Consider the following 17,509-nt stretch of genomic DNA (forward strand, 5'->3'; position numbering starts at 1 on the left):
TGTAGACTCTAAAAACTACAACAAACTAGTGAGTATAACATAACAGAAGCAGACTCACAGATGTAGAGAACAAACTAGTGGTTACGGGGGTGGGGAAGGGGCACTCTAGAGGTTGGGTAGTGGGAGGCACAAACTATTGGGCGTAAGACAGGCTCAAGGATGTATCGTACAACATGGGGAACAGAGCCAATATTTTGTAATAACTTTAAGTGGAAAGCAAACTTTAAAAGTTGTATAAAAATTTTAAAAAGAAAGAAAGAAAGGAGCTTTCCAGCTGGGCACAGAGCATCTGGTGCGTCCCATAACCACCCAGTCACATGCTGGAGTCCGTGTGGGTTAATAAAAACTACGAGTTAGCACGGTTCATACCAGTGTCTTTCCTATGTTCTTTATCTTTCTGACCAAAAAAGATAAAGGATATATAATATTTAATTTAATTTAATATTTAAGTCTGATCTGCATTCTTATTCCCATTATAATTATTAAATCCGAGAAGAAGAGGAAAAAGACAGAGTCATGGAAATCTCAGAGGTTAAAGGATGACTCATAGTTTGCTTCGTCCCCGAGTAGAAAGAGGACTGTAGTGTTTAACTGTTGTGTGGTTTGCAGAGTGAAGAAGTTTACATTTTTACCGATTTCTTTTTGTATTGAATTCCAGCCTAGTTTGTAATCTTCCCCAGTGGAATAAAACGGCTTCCATTTGTTTCCGTTCCATTAACTGAAGCTATTTTTCTACTGTTATCTTATTCGAGTAATTAACACACTGATTTATTTTGTCTTGACAGCCTGGGGCAGTGCTACTAGGATACAAATTTTTAAGTCAAACAAATACATGGACCTTTTGAAAATGCATCACACTAGATTTCCTTCTTTTCAGATTCTCCAGAAGTCAGATAATAGTAACTCTGCGGACCTTACACCCTTGGCCAAAAAAAAAAAAAAGGAAAGATTTTTTTTCCTTGCCTATTAAAAGGAGAGTTTATTTGTATATTTTTTTAACTTTTTATTTTTATTTATTTTTTTTTTTTTGCGGTATGCGGGCCTCTCACTGTTGTGGCCTCTCCCGTTGCGGAGCACAGGCTCCGGACGCGCAGGCTCAGCAGCCATGGCTCACGGGCCCAGCCGCTCCGCGGCACGTGGGATCTTCCTGGACCGGGGCACGAACCCGTGTCCCCTGCATCGGCAGGCGGACTCTCAACCACTGCGCCACCAGGGAAGCCCAAGTTGACCTTTTTAATTCCTCTATTTTCTCATCTTTAAAATGAGGGACATATGCTGATGATCTCAATATCCTTTCTGGCTTCCACATTCTAACTGTACATCTCTAAACCATGTAAAGTAACACATTGTCTCTACATAAACTAATCTCGCTAAACTGGTTCCAACAGAGCTTCAGCTGAGCTGTTTAAGTAGGTTAAACATCCCCACGTTAGAGCTCGGAATCATGTTCTCCCTATTAATTTTCTCATAAATAGCACAGAAGTAAGCTCCAACCCAGTTTTGCCTGCAGTGTCATAAAAGCTAAATTAGTTGAACTTAAATTGGGAAGATGTGAGTATGCGTTAGATTAAAACCTAATGTCAATTAATGGTGCATGTTCTGTCCTGGGTCATTGTCTCTTTCTCCACACGATCTGCCTGGGAAATTATAAATTGCCCACAGCTTCCACAGATGCTCACGACTCCTCAAAGTCTAACTCCAGACGATTTCTCCCCTGAGCTCCAAACTGGTGTTTGCTAATAACAGTCATCACTCAATGAGAACCTCTTACAAGTCTGGTGGTGAGCTGTCATTTTAACGACGTGATCTCCACCTGGACCACACCCCTGCAGGGTGGATATGGTTATCTCCATTGTATAAATGAGGAGACTGAGTTTCAGAGAGTTTGTGTAGCTGATCAAAGTGACACAGGTGATCATTTTCAAAGCCATGAGTGTAATCCAGGTCTTGCCGATTTAGAAATCCATGCCCTTTGGATTATTCCATGAGAGTGAATGATATAGTTGGACATGGAGACTAGTCAATCATGGTTACTGTTGTGGATGAAAGGTTTCTTCTTGGCATAGACAGGGGCAGGTTAGGGGGAAAGGGACTTACACAGTAAGGAAAAGGTCTGGGATCTGAGGTCAAGAGCAGAGGAAGGGGAAGCTAAAAAGGCAGGTCGGGGCCACACTGAGAACAGCTTTGTGGGCCAGGACAGAGAATGTAGGCTTCCGTAAGACAACGCAGGTCATCCAAGGGTTTCAAGAGGGAGCGGGAAGTGACATCTATCATCAGCTTTATATTTTAGGAGACACATTCTGGAAAAAACTGTCAGAACAGTTTAGAAGGAAATACAGAGAGATTAGAAGTAGGAAGATCATTGGGGAAACTATTCCAATAGCCCAGGTGAGAGGAAATTCAGGCCTGAAATAGGACAGTCAGAGGAAGGGACAAAAGGGACTCAGAATTTGGCACACAGTTTAATTGGAGAAGTAGATTAGGATGAGGTTATGTCAACCCCAAAGCAACTCTGACTTGTCTTTGCCTGGTTGCCTAGTAGAGCAGGTTCCTACAGCACAGCTACTGCAAAGCCCACCACTCAGTGAAGACAGTCAAGGCACTGGATTGTACCAGACCCAAATGATGCAAAAGTAGAATGTCTGGATCATATTGGGTTACTTACCTCTATGTGTCTTTTCTCTGTTGTTCAGAAGAGAGAGTCCACAGTACATGATTCCCTATCACTGAATGTCTATTCTTCAGAACTAGACATTCTGAAGCCTTTAAGGAGCCTTTAAGGAGCTAAGCCATTTCCATAGAAAACAGAAGGACACCCTTGGAGTGTCCTATTGCGTATGTACAATAAGTCCCTGACCTCATAAAAGAGAGGCTTATCTCTGTGAAAGTGATGAGATGGCCTAGGCTAGTGTGAACCCCAGAGCCTGGCCTCAGCGTCCATCCGCATCTCCACCTGTGTGTGCCAAATGTAGCTCAACGTCAACGCATCTGAAGTGCTCACCACCTCCACTCGCCATCGGGTCCCAGAAACCTCCACCTCTCATCTGGACTCTTACAGTCATCTCCTAACCCACCTTCCCACACCTACCCGGGCCCCTGCTTCCAGACTATTCTCAACACAGCAACCCCCAAACCTTTTCTATTTTTGGCCGTGCCACGCAGCTTGCAGAATCTTAGTTCCCTGACGACCAAGGATTGAACCCGGGTCCCAGCAGTGGAAGTGCCGAGCCCTAACCACTGGACAACCAGGGAATTCCCCCAAAACCTTTTACAACTTATGTCAGATCATCTTACTCTTCTGCTCAGAACTGACCAATAGATGAGCAGATGCAAACTAGTATATATAGGATGGATAAAGAACAAGGTCCTACTGTAGAGCACAGGGAACTATGTTCAATATCCTGTGATAATCCATAGTGTAAAAAAGAGTGTATGTATGTGTATAACTGGGTCACTTTACTGTACAGCAGAAATTAACACAACATTTAAATCAACTATACTTCAATAAAATAAATTTTAAAAAAACAGAACTGCCCAGTAGCCCCATGGATGAAGTCCTCCCAGCAGCAATAAGACCCTGCATGTCTCATGATCACTGACCTCATCTCCTTCTATCGTCTTCTCCTCACTCTGTTCCAGCCTCACCGGTCACACTCTACCTCAGTGCCTTTGCACTGGTTTTTCCTCTGCCCAGAACACTACCCCCAACATCTGTGAGTCTAACTCCCTCATCTCCTTCGAGGTTATGTTCAAATGTCTCCTCTGCAGTGAGTCATACCCTGAACCACCTTACTGAAAATTGCAAACCTCCCCGTACCTTGCCTCCTACACAGACGACCCCCTCAACACACTTTATGATGCTTTCTTTGGCTCCAGAGGATTATTACACTCTAACATACTAATATGCGTTGTGTTATGTCCCCCCCAGAAATGTTAAAGCCCGAATCCCCAGTACCTGAGAATGTAACTTTTCTAGAAGAAAGGTCTTTGCAGATGATCGAGTTGAGATGAGGTCATTAGGGTGGGCCCTCATCCAATACGGCTGGTATCCTTATTAAGAGGGGAAGTTTGGACACAGACACACACACACAGGAAGATGCCATGAGATAAAGGAGGCAGAGTTCAGGATGGAGCTTTTGCAAAAGCCAACAAACACCGGAAGCTAGGGGAGCGGCCGGGACAGATTCTCCCTCACAGCCTTAGAAGGAACCAACCCTGCAGACACCTGGATCTTGGACTTCCAGCCTCCAGACTGTAAGACGATAAAGGCTATTGTCCAAATCACCCACTTTGTGGTACCTTGTTATGGCAGCTTTAGCAAACTAATAATCACACCAAATAATCAGCCTGTGTTTTATATCTATTATCCGTCCTCACCTCCAAAGGTAAGCTTCACAAGGAGGGGGAGGGGAGACTTGTTTATCTTTGCTTTTCTGTCTTCAGCAGTAGCAACTGTGCCCAGTCTACACTTCTAGCCTTTTCTCCCACCTCTCTGTGAGACAACATCCTTTCAACTTTCACCCCAAACACCATGGACTAGGATTCCTTCTTAACTTTGCTTTTACGCTGTTTCCTTGGCCCAGGCTGTCCACCTGCCCCTTCTCTACCTGTTACCACCTCCTCCTCAGTGAAGACACACGCATGTCATCCCTTTAGTGATGAATTCCCCCTGCCCCGCTCTTGTTTTATTATTCATGCAGCTGTGCCTCTCCACCTGCAAACCGTGATGGCTTTGAGTTCTCGAATCAGATCTTATTAATCTTTCTAGCCCCAGAACCCGGCCCAGTGTCTGGCACACAGGAGGCGCTCAGTAAATGTTTGCTAGATTGAATTAAATCTGTATGCTGCAGCTTTTGCTCTAGCTGCCCTTCCCTAGACTGCTCTCCACAACAGGTACAAGAGGATTAGAAAGGTCTGTGGGAGCAGAACTCAGATTAGAGCGTCAGGCACTACTGGCTGCAGCTCTCCGCAGCCTCTTTGTCTTCATGCAATCTCGGGAGAGTTTCCAAAATTGGAACAGTCAGCGATGTCGTACTTAAACCACTCAGCTAAGCCCTAGGAGACATTTGCCAGAATTCACAGCAACACAAACAGCTCAATCAGAGGAGAAGGTGTCTGAATCCTCCTCCTTTTTATAAACTAGGCCAAGTATCCTGCTGGGAAAGAAAGGACAGTCCTTTTTTTTTTTTTTTTTTTTTGCGGTACGCGGGCCTCTCACTGTTGTGGCCTCTACCGTTGCGGAGCACAGGCTCCGGACGCGCAGGCTCAGCGGCCATGGCTCACGGGCCCAGCTGCTCCACGGCATGTGGCATCCTCCCGGACCGGGGCACAAATCCGCGTCCCCTGCATCGGCAGGCAGACTCTCAACCACTGCGCCACCAGGGAAGCCCCAAGGACAGTCCTTTGAGGCAGCGCTTCCCAGGTTGCTGAGCAAGAATATACTGGCTTTGATTCCAGGCAATGGTCTTGTCTCTGTTTTCCTTTCTGCCCCTGCTTCTTTCCAGTGAGTGGGAGTGGTAATGACCACATGTCTGCACCCGGCTTTGCAGAAAGGATGAACTGGAGCCAGCTCCAGAAAGGAAGGATGTGTCTGGTGTGACCAACACCCGTTTAGTCTTTCTGAATACTCAGGGGTAGGATCTGAAAAGGTGAGAAGACTGGGCCTTCCAGAAATTGTAATTGAACAGAACTAAGTTATGGCATTTGCCTTCTAAGGAATCACTGGTTGGTTCTCAGAAGGTTCTCTGTCCCTGTCTGTTTTCTAAAAGACATTAATTCCTCAGAGTCTTGCAGTCACTACGTAAACTGCAAAGTGGGCCCTACGAAATGGAGGAAATGCCAAAAAACACTATTTATAGCCTCACTCCTTGTAGGTGCCATCCTGGTTAGGTTAGCTCCAAATTCATAAGGATAAATGATTGCATCACCCTAATTATGTGCCTTTGACGGTTCAAATGTCCAGTGAATTGTGTTCATGTGGGGCATTCAGTCATGGGCCCCAATTAAACACCTATTCAGTGCTAAGCACCGTGCTTTTCTCAAGTGCATCACAGAAGGAGGCTCCGGTTTTTCACATTATGTCATAAAGTTGATCACACTATAACTTACTAAGCACCTACACTATTCCCAGCAAAACATAATAAGCTTTGTGATTATGACTGAAGAGTTGCTTGCAAATTTTTAATAATTCAATTCAGCCCTACACTTGGTCCCTTTAAATTCAGATGGGTAATATTTTGATCATTCTTTGTACCTTGGCCCCATAACGATTTGAGCTATCATCATCATCATCATTATTATTATTAAAGGCAGTGGATAGGCCCTCATCCAGTGACACTGGTGGTCCTTAACATTTTGGTGCTCACATGCACCTTTCAGATGAAGCAAAGCCAGGAACCCTCTCTCCAGAAGAAAATTCACATGCTTCAGACACTATTTTACATAAAATTTTGGACATACCCTCTACAGCAGGAGTCAGTAAACTTTTTCTGTAAAAGCTAGATAATAAATACTAGAGGCTTTGCAGGTCAAGAGGCAAAATATGGGTATTATCTAGGTGCTTACATTCCAAAGAGAAAACAAATTCCCACAAATGTTACCTGATAAAATCCAAAATATCATAAGTGAGCATGATTTTTTGTAGTACAGGTCTATTAATGAGAAGAATGGAATTTGGCAGGAGGGAAGAGAAGGAAAATATTTCACACCATCGTGGCTCAAAGTGAGTATTTTCTATCATCAAATGGACTGAGAGTGTCCAACTGTAAAAACCACTCTGAGTTCGAGGGCTGCGAAACCCTTGCTGTCCAGGGCTCTTAACACTGGTGACGGGACTAGAAGCCCATGCAGAAGCGTCATGGGGAAGCAACAAGGATACCTGGGGCAGTGCTCCCGGGACAGGGATGGCTGGCAGCTGAATCGGGAACGCATCCCTACCATTCCGAGCTACAACCAAGAACGCACAGTATACTCAATTCTATTAACCTACATTCTGTGACCTCAATAAAACTTTCTCAATAATCAGCAAGAATAACAATGCATATGAAAAGAAGTTCCTTTGCCCAGTGTTTGAACATTGAAATGTAAAAAGCACGTCAATGGATGAGGCTTTTTAATGAATAAAATTATTTCCTTAATCTGCAGTTATCATTCAATCAATACACACTTCCAGAGATTCAAAAAAACCCAACAAACAAACAAACAATCAAAATCTTGCAAAGCTAAAAGAGCTTAGAGTAAATCATAACAAACTTATCAAGAGTCAGCATTCAACAAAAATGATTATGCAAAAATTTTAGCTTATCCTCACCCAGTTAATCATTTTCTCCTAAAAACGTCCCGTACTAACAGTCAATCACAAGAGTAATGTAATTCTGTATGATGTTTTCGGGCCGATAATATTTGAAAAGCTTGGGCCACTAAGAAGAGCCATAAATGCATCTCGTCGGTTAGCACCCATCAGTTCATCTCAATAACGGTTAAATAAATAAATAAATGAGTCCATAAATGCAGCTCCCTCAACTGCATTTATGGACTGTTTGAGTGGCAAACTTGATGCAAGTTCTCCACCTAGTGGATGTTTTGAAAAACGTGCTCTAAGATAAAAGTTGCATGTACTTGTTTGGGCTACAGAGAGAGACAAAGAGATACAGACAGGAGGAAGCATTCTGTGTCAGTCAATGACATCATGTCGGATGTTCATTTCTCTTTTTCTGTTTTCCACTTTCTTCCGTGTCCCTCCCTGTCTTAGCCCAGGCTCCCCGGGAACAACTCAAAGATAGTTATTTGCCTGCAGAGTGTTCCTTAGGGCGTGCTCTCGGGAAACACACTGTGAGGGAGCAAAGACAGCAGCCCTGAGCAGATGGGGCGGGTAGACTGTGACACAGGTGCACCCCTGTCTTGGCTGGACCCTTGCAGCCAGTAGTCTCGGTGACCGGGGGCCTGCTGATGGGCCACACGTCGCCTCCAATCCTGCCAGCCGGGCTGCTCCATTGTCAGGCCACATGGCCAGCCCTGGGGAGCCCGATGGGGAGGCTGGTTGGCTTTGGTGAGTGGTGGATGCTGTCCGTAGGTCCCACCTGAGGAACAAAGCCCTTCACACTGGGTGCCCGTCCACCTGCTTCTTCACCAGACCTGCTCTGCCCTGAGGGTCCAGCTTTTCTCCTTGCGGGCCTCTGACCGTCCCACCAGGCCATCGGCCACTGCTCGGGAATCCATGTGCCTTGGCCGTTCCCCTTACACACTAAGAGGGTGATTAGTTGGACCATCCAACTCCCCACCCCTCGGATGTCCCCTGCCCTCTGTCCTTTAGTGCCCCCCTGCATGGGGCCAGAGTACAGCCGTGGTCCAGTCTTAGCCTGCATCACATTCCAGGCTGACCCAGCGTGAACTAAGCTTAGCCTTTCTTCTCTCCTTCAGCTGGTCAAAGGGCCCCCTGCCCCACCGTACAGCCATGGGTATAAGCCAGGGAGAGACCAGTACACCTGTGACAGATGGAATGGGCTCTGAAATCCCACTTTTTGTGCCTCAAACTGGTGCTGGGACTGTCACCGCAATGCGAGGTGATGAAATGAGGAAGACGAGGCAAATGGGAAGAACAGGGCGTAATAAGAAATGATGGAAGGGGAGAAATAACCACATTGAAGGATGCAACTGAGCAAGTGGAAACTTCTTCTCCTGGACTTGCAGCCTCATGCTGCCTGACCCCCCCACCCACCCACCTCTTCTCCTTCTCAGACACCTTCAGTTCCTCGTTTCCTGGACCTCTAAGCACTGGAGTGACCCAGGCCCAGCCCCTGGACCACTTCTCTTTCCTTCCCACGCTGGCAGGTTTCCCCCAGTCTCCTCTCTATGCTCTAGGTCCCAGATATGAATCTCCAGCGCAGACCCCGCCTGTCCCCGACTGTGTGCCCCGCTGTGTAAGCACCACCTGAATCCAGATGACCAGAAGCCGACTCCAGTCCCCAAACCCTAGCTCACAGTCGAGCACCCAGGACGAGGTCTCTGACACCCCAGGTCTTTTGCATCTCGTAAACATCAACTGTATTTTTTCCAGTAACTCAGGCCAAAACCGTGGAGTCACCCTTGACTCCGCTTCCTCTCACCCCCAATCTGGTCCACAAGCAAATCCTGTTGGCAGCATCGTTAAAACACGGCCAGAGCCCAGCCACCTCTCACCACGTCTGCAGCAGCCACGGGGGCTCGGGTCACCGCCCGCTCCTGGCTTCCTGTTGGGCCTGACCTGCTCTCCTTGTCTCTGCCTTCGCCCCTTCTGTCTGCTCTCTGGCCTTTACAACGCACGCCAGGCCATCACAACCCCTCCCGCTTCCTGGGCTCTCAGCTCCAGGGTCCGCGTGCTTCCCTCCCCTGCCTCTTACAGGTCTTTACTCAAACCCACCTTAACAGAAAGGCCCTCCAGTTGAAAACTGAAAAAAAACAGCTCTTCTTGTTCTCCCCTGTAGGGAGTTGAACGCTGGCCCCCCAAAAGATATATGTACATCCTAATCTCGGGAAATCTGTGGTTGTGCCCTTGTTTGGGACAAGGGTCTTTGCAGATGGAATTAAATCGTGGATCTTGAGATGAGGTCATCTTGGATAACCTGGGCGGACCCTAAATTCAATGCCAAGTGTCCTTATAAGAGACAGAAGAGAAGACACAGACACCCAGAAGCAGAGCCGGCCACGCGAAGATATATCACTACCCAATTTAAAATTTATTTATCGTAGTTATTGACTTTCTAAACTACCAGTCTATAAGCTACAAGAAGGCAGAGACTTTTTATCGGTTTTTTTCGCTGTTGTAGTCTGAGTCTAGAACCCGGGAAGACAGGTGCCAGAGTGTAACGTTTAGTGTTAATAAATACTTGCTGGTCAGGAAAACAAAGAGATGAATAAATGACGGGTCCCCAAACGTTCTGCTTGAGCGAGTAGAACAGTGACTCGATAAAAACAAGGGGTGGGCTTCCCTGGTGGCACAGTGGTTGAGAGCCCGCCTGCCGATGCAGGGGACACGGGTTCGAGCCCTGGTCTCGGAGGATCCCACATGCCGCAGAGCAGCTAGGTCTGTGAGCCACAACTACTGAGCCTGCGCATCTGGAGCCTGTGCTCCGCAACAAGAGAGGCCGCGATAGTGAGAGGCCCGTGCACCGCGATGAAGAGTGGCCCCCGCTCGCCACAACTAGAGAAAGCCCTCGCACAGAAACGAAGACCCAACACAGCAAAAATAAATAAATTAATAAACTCCTACCCACAACATCTTAAAAAAAAAAAACAAAACAAGGGATGAAGGAAAGAAGTCGTAATTAGAGTTGAGATGGGGAGTAATTTAGGGCTTCTTCAGTTGGATGTGACCTAACTTCAAAGAGAAATGTATATTCTTTCACTAATTTAGGATTTACTTATCTTACTTATCCAGCCAGCTCCAAAAGAATTTTGGAAGACTTACACTATTATTTTAACAAGATAATTAATGAGATGTAATAAGACAAAAACATTGTGACATTGGAGATTTACAACCAATGTTTGTGTGAAATGTCAGTGTTGAAAATACATAGATTCGTGATTAAATTTCCATTATTATCCCTTCGAAATCCTATTTTAGCCAGACTCTCTTGCACCAGATGTTTCATTACATCACATCAAAATTCATTGCTTGATTGACCGATGGATTGACTTCACCAATATTTTCCCCTTTCAGTATATTGAGGCAATACTACTGATCAGAACAGCAGCCAGGGGTCAAATTATATAAAGGAGAAGGGAAGAGCAACAGTTCTAGAAAAACTCAGAGATGCAGACTAGCCTTCCACCTGCAGTAGCCTTGGAGCACACGTACCCCTTAAGGAGCGAGTGCCACCGAGCCCTGCTGAGGGATGCTGCCTTCAGAACACACAGCACCAGGCAGTGGAGTGTGCCGTGCAGCCCTGGCAGCCCCACTCGCCACACCCTTCCTTCCTGCATCCCTATCTAACGAGGTACTTCCACTGCTCATATTTTCCAAAGTAGTTTTGCTATGCTCCCTTTTCTTGTTGAAAAAAAAAAAGAGAAAGAACTACTCGTAGGCATTAAAAGTAGAATAGATCTTGCCTCTCTACGTAGCCATCTGCAATTTTCATGACATCTTTCAAATGTTAAAATGTCAGCGAGAACGATCTATATCAGATTCGGGGGGGTTTTGTTCACTTTACAAGATTTGCAGAGCCTCAGTGACACCCTTGCCGACGGGTGTCCTGGGGCCGCATGGGACGCACTGTCAGCAGGCCCCTGACCCAGCTCGGACCAACCTCGTCTTCCTGGCGGCCAGCAGGAAGCAGGCTGACATCTTCCTCACTCAGCATCATCAGGCAACTTCCAGCTGAGCCTGCAGTGGATTCCGGAAAACATCAAAGTTGGAAAATTCCTCATAAAATCTGAAAAAAATATTAGCTTCATGGACGAAATCTGAGCTTGGTGTTGATTTTTTAATGAGCCTTGAGTGATGAGATGAACCTATATTCTTGCAGTATCTGCTTGTATACTTTGTGTCTCAACACCCTGACATCTAATAAAGCCATTTCCCTTTTTTTTTTTAACTTCTGAGTTCATTTTCATTCCAAAGTTAAAACAAACTGCAAAGCTTGAATTATTCTAAAATATTGTCTTTTTCACCATGAGTGTTAGATTGTACTTGCATATTTCACATGGCTTAAGGCCACTTGGCTATTATTATCATCTCCTTTATGACAAAGAAGTTTTAACTCTTTGCATAAAACCTCTAGAGCTAATTGTGGAAGAGAAGTGACTTTTGATGTCACAAAACATTTACAGCTAAAAGTAGTCCGGGTAGACTGCTACTGGACCTGTACTCCACTCGAAAGACAGGAAGCATTACTTTGTAATACAGTTAGTCACAGACTGGATGAGAAATAATATTCCCTTGGGATCAGACGGTAGGGATAACTTTTTCACAAAAAGCAAATATATACAGAGAGAGAAAGAGACAGCTATAGATGTCTATATGTAATATAGATAAAGATATATAGATATAGATATCTCCTTTTGTGGAAAAAATATATTTACATGTATAATAAATCTGACTTCTCAGACCATATTTTTAAAATAAATTGTAGTTTATTATACGTGCTCTCCATACACACAGGTCAGAATTTTAAGCATTCCTTCTAATAAATATTATGCTTTCGACCCACTGGAAAGCAAAACCTTCCAGTCAACAAAAAGTCAACAAATCTTTAAAGTCAACAAATCTTTATTGAACAGACGTCTCAGAGTTCCCCAGTGCTGGTGCCCATGTCGGAATTAATCTGGACCTACGGACCTTGAGTTTCTTCCTTCCGAGCATTTGCTAAATTACACTAATTTACACAATAGTGTTAATGGGTGACAATTAATGCGTTATCTCTTCAAGGGCATTTGTATTTACAGTTAGAGAATCTCTGACTGGCAGGAGGATGGGAAGCTGAGAGGAGTTTTCGTGCACCAGGACCTCCGCAGCCTTTGTCTGGGGTTTTCCTCTCTGATTTCAACACTGAGTCTGACAAGAGACTAGCACCAGCTACCGTGAGAGCTGGAGATCTGAGCTCATCTGACAAGAGGGAACCACAAGGCGACTAAAGTTCGTCCTGGTTAAGTTGTGGGTTTAGAGCACGGAATTAGCCTGGTCTGGACTCAACTTCCAGGGAACCGTCACTTACGAAATCTTAAACCTGTGTTATCAGACAGGTTTTTAATTTCTCTAAACCTCAGTTTCTTCATCTGTGAACTGGGGGTGATAGTCACAACAATTTTGTTAGAATTCAGAGTAACACGTTAAGATCTCAGCACAGGGCTGGAACACGGTAAGTACTCGGTAATTGGTAGTTATTCCCGTTTCATGTTGGGAGTTGAGACGCATTCGTTCTGAAGTCATAACATCTCAGACTGGAAGGGACCCTCGAGGTCCCCCGATCCAACCGCGACCGCCAGCCCCCAGCCACGCAGTCTGTGCGGGGCACCTTCTAAGACACGTTGGACTTAAAACCCTTCCAATCGGGACTGTTGCCAACAAAGGGGAAGAGACGGGTAGGTGGTGTGAAGGCACACTTGCTAAAATGGGTTGTAAGAAAATAGAACCTGGGCTTCCCTGGTGGCGCAGCGGTTGAGAGTCCGCCTGCCAATGCAGGGGACGCAGGTTCGTGCCCCGGTCTGGGAAGATCCCACATGCCGCGGAGCGGCTAGGCCCGTGAGCCATGGCCGCTGAGCCTGCGCGTCCGGAGCCTGTGCTCCGCAACGGGAGAGGCCACAACAGTAAGAGGCCTGCGTACCGCAAAAAAAAAAAAAAAAAAAAAAAAAGAAAATAGAACCTGATATTTCTTGCGGGCTTGGTTTTCTGAGCAGAGCACTGGTGCCAGTCGTCCTCCTGGATCAGAAGGGAAACTCCCCTCTAAGGTGATACTTTCTGAAAGGCACTTTGAAAACAACCCTCTCCCCAATCCCTTATAAACCACAGCTGTTAAAATCCAGAGGTACCCGGTTAGCTGCGAAGGATTTCTTTCCAACACAGCTAATAAATGAGACGCTGCTAGGAGAACCTCGGCACGCACCGCTTAAGCCCGGGTCTTGCACTGTGACACTCAGCTGGGGCCTGGCGCCAGCCAACATGCTCATTGACGCATTGAAGTTTACGCCAGGAATCACAACAGTGCCACCTGCATTCCGGCTGCGAAGAGCGAGCCTGCCAGGAAAAGTCAGCCCCAGCTTTGCATGTCCTTCCCCAGAGCCTGGGGCTGGAGGACACAATTAGCTATCAGCTCCACCCCCCACCTGCCACTCGACCTTGGTCATGAGTCATCATCCTCCCTGGGTCTCAGTGTTTTGCCAGCCAAGTGGTGACAATCGTGATCACCTGCCTCCCTCACCTGATCATTAGAGCTTTAATGGATTTCATTTTCAGAGAGTGTTTTCACATCCTTGACAGGACATGGCTACCCGGTGTCAGGAAAAAGCCATTATCATTACTGACCTCAGAACCAAAAGTGGGATGCTTTTTCAGGCTTCCGTGCTAATTAAGATGGTAATATCTAACCTTTATACAATGCTTTCCAACACATGCACACACACAAATATCTAAAAGTTCACGATTTTGAAATAGGAGTTTATTGTGCACAATTTTGAAATACGAATTTACTGTTGCAATTGCTTTCTTGGAAAGGCAACGTGCTTCAGTGTAGCCATTTACGATGAAGAGTTGCTCCAAAGATGCTCAGTCCAGATGGCCAGAGCTGGCCTCTGCTTCTCAGTTCATTAAACAGTCTCCCTTTCACCAACAGGCCTCTCATTGTAAGGCAGCCCGGGCCGCAGCTGATGTCAAAAGCCCCATTCTCTGGCGGCTGGATTGTTCTCATGAAGCGTGCCCACACGCGTTCTGTGCAGATAGGGACGGGGCTGGCACTGCAGATGTCGCTGCCACCGCCACTGTCACTCTCCCCATCACACGCTCTTGGGTGTCTTTCCAGAGACTGGCACAAAGCTCAATTCAGAGTTTGCCTTTGACCGATGCGCACTTGGCCTGCAGATGGACGGGGGAGAAGAAAAAGACGTCCCAGTGTGTCTCCGCGCTGGCCTGGGAAAGTTTGGGAATTCCTGGCTTAGTTACCAGCCTCTACTCGGGCTGAAAAAACAAATCAGAAAGTTGCCAGTGGTTTCATTCAGCCTACAAAACCAAGTTAATGCAACTCTGTGAGTGAGACCATCAATGGACAAAAGTCAGGAAATCCAAGTCTGCCCTTCCCACAGCCCGTGGAGCCCTCCACACATGGGGGACTGTGCCGCTGCCTGGACCGCGAGGTACATCCTTGCCAAAGCACAGAGCCGCCCGGGGCCGTCCTGGGAATATGCCCACCGCGAGGGGTTTGGCCAAGGGGAACACGGGCTCTGCATTCATTACGACTTCAGCTCTAAAATGATTCACTTATTGAAAGAATGCCATTTACAGCAATATGGATGGACCTAGAGATTGTCATACTAAGTGAAGTAAGTCAGACAGAGAGAGACAGATATTATATGATCTCACTTATATGTGGAATCAAAAAAAATGATACAAATGAACTTATTTACAAAACAGAAAGGGACTCACGGAGAATGAACTTATAGTTACCAAAGGGCAAGAGGAGGGATAAGTTAGGAACTTGGGATTAACAGATACACACTACTATATATAAAATAGACAACAAGGACCTACTGTACAACACAGGAAACTATATTCAGTATCTTGTAATAACCCATGATGGAAAAGAATCTGAAATATACATATATATAAAGCTGAATATATATATATTATATATATATATATAACTGAATCACTTTGCTGTACACCTGAAACTAACACAACTTTGTTAATCACCTATTCTTCAATTTAAAAAAAAGAAACTGGAAAAATAATATATCACATATAGACTGAAAAGTACACACATGGTAAGTGAGCAGCGCGCTGAGTTTTTACAGCGTGAACACCCCATGGAATCAGCACTCGGTCACGAAAGGGAGCAGAGCCAGCACTCAGAAGCCCTGGATGTGCCTCTTCTCAGCCTCCAACTTGATGATAAAACCAGATATAAAAATTAACAGAAAGTATGATGTAAATGGAGTCTGAGACCCTAGAGGAGATTAGAAAATCTTACTTGAAAGTATTTCCTGGAATTGAGCTGCACTTGGTGGGAAGCGGGTGGCGGTCCTATCGCTAGAGTTTACACCCAGCACAGGGGAGACAGAACGCGTTTCCTCCGAGAGGTTCCTTAGGGCCCATCTTCCGAGAGGGACGTAGGGCACCCGATATCCTTTCCCCCCGCAGGCAGACACTCCTGGTAAAGGAAACACATATAGCAGATGGTCTCTACCAAGGACGCACCTCAGAAGCTCTGTCAAGGGGGTCAGCGCTGGGCCCACCCAGGCCTCTGAGTCGGAGCTTCTGGATAATGGTCTGACCACGTAAATCTCAAAAACTTCCCAAGGAGATTCCGGAGTGCAGCCCTGGGTGAGAACAACTCTCTTAAACTGTTATTCATTTTTCTCTTTCATTAAACAAATACCTTCAGAGCCCCTTCCCTCCAACAGATCAAAGGAGGAAGGTTCAGGAAGGCCCAGGAGGGCACGGCGAGGGGGCTTAAGTTAGTGTCTCCCCCTCCTGACTTTAGCTGGGCTGATTCTCCCTAATCAGATGCTGCTTGGCTGTAAGTACCCACAGAGCCAGTCAAAGCCAAGGGCTCTGCCTCCCCCGACCTCACAAGATCACTTCCTTTTTGTTTGTAACTCCAGGCTTTGCATGTACCTGAAATGCAATCTTTCCTCTCATCTACACAGCAAACTCCTACACATACTGCAAGATCCTAATGAAATGTTCCTACTCCATATACATTTCCTGACTTAGTCCTTCTTCTATGCCCCCAACATCCCAGCAATGGCCCCTGTATGGCTCCTACCACACCACACTGTAATTACCCTTTGCGATGCCTGCCCCACTGAATGGACTGAGGTTTTCCTTTTTCTACATCTGCATCCTTGGGGCCTAGGATGGAAGCGGGAAGTGCTGAATAAACAGATAACAAATGGATGGGTGCATGGGTGCATGGAGGCATGGGTACTGAAAGTGCTTTGTAATGTGCAAACTTCTATTTCTATTTGTTCCATAACTAGCAAGCAGATGGCTCTCTGGAACTCACACTTTCCTTTTTATGTAGACTCCCAACCTTCCTTCCCACCTTTTAAGTAAACAGCCAATTCTTTCCCATTTCAACTATAACTCTACACCTTCACTGTGTCATTGTTAGCAAAATGTCATCTTTCTCTTTAGCATCATTATGCTCTCACTCATTTCCAAAATCTAAGCTTCCAATGGGCCTTTTGCCTCTTTCTTTTACCCCAAAAGGAGCAAACGAAGCCCTTGGAATTAACATCTAGAAAGTGTGCCTGAGAACTGCCAGCCAGGAAACAATGGCATTGCGGCCACCCCTTGTCTACACTGTCATTTAGCAGGTGGTTCAGTTCCTGCCAGGTGTGTATACACAGCAAGTGATTTCTTGGGAAGAATAAACCACCAGCAGCCCGTGCAGTGGTGGTAAAGCTGAGAGCCCTGGGGCAGGGCTCTTCCATAGGAGCCAGTCGTTTCCTCGATGGAAGAACTGTCTGGGAATCAGAGTCCTAGCATCCGAGGCATTTCTACATTCCAAAAGCAGCCACGTAGCAGAAGCTACGTAAATGCCTCAAAATAAGGCATTTGAGGGCTTCCCGGGTGGCGCAGTGTTTGAGAGTCCACCTGCCGATGCAGGGGACGCGGGTTCGTGCCCCGGTCCGGGAGGATCCCACATGCCGCGGAGCGGCTGGGCCCGTGAGCCATGGCCACTGAGCCTGCGCATCCGGGGCCTGTGCTCCGCGACGGGCGAGGTCACAGCAGTGAGAGGCCCACGTACCAAAAAAAAGAAAAAAGAAAATAAGGCATTTGAGGATGTGAAGAAAATGGAATAAAAATTGTAATGGTTAG

General features: G+C 46.2%; 1 protein-coding gene across 16 annotated transcripts in view; it reads right to left on the reverse strand.

The window, feature by feature from the left end:
• The window catches only part of CA8 (carbonic anhydrase 8), a 213,792-nt gene that overhangs the window by 141,251 nt on the left and 55,032 nt on the right, over nucleotides 1-17,509 (reverse strand). For 6 of the 16 annotated variants that reach the window (XR_011246771.1, XR_011246769.1, XR_009516574.1 and 3 more), the window contains 2 exons: nucleotides 13,338-14,644; nucleotides 12,113-13,107 (listed from right to left, as the gene is read on the reverse strand). The exons of 4 other annotated variants lie outside the window; for them this stretch is intronic. The gene's annotated coding sequence lies outside the window, so the exon portion shown is untranslated. Of the gene's footprint in view, nucleotides 1-12,112; nucleotides 13,108-13,337; nucleotides 14,645-15,443; nucleotides 15,568-15,653; nucleotides 15,834-17,509 lie in introns of those variants that run through there. 6 more of the 16 variants (XR_009516573.1, XR_009516571.1, XR_011246773.1 and 3 more) reach the window with 4 other exon arrangements.

This window comes from Delphinus delphis, chromosome 17, assembly GCF_949987515.2.
Source record: "Delphinus delphis chromosome 17, mDelDel1.2, whole genome shotgun sequence".
Taxonomy (NCBI): domain Eukaryota; kingdom Metazoa; phylum Chordata; class Mammalia; order Artiodactyla; family Delphinidae; genus Delphinus; species Delphinus delphis.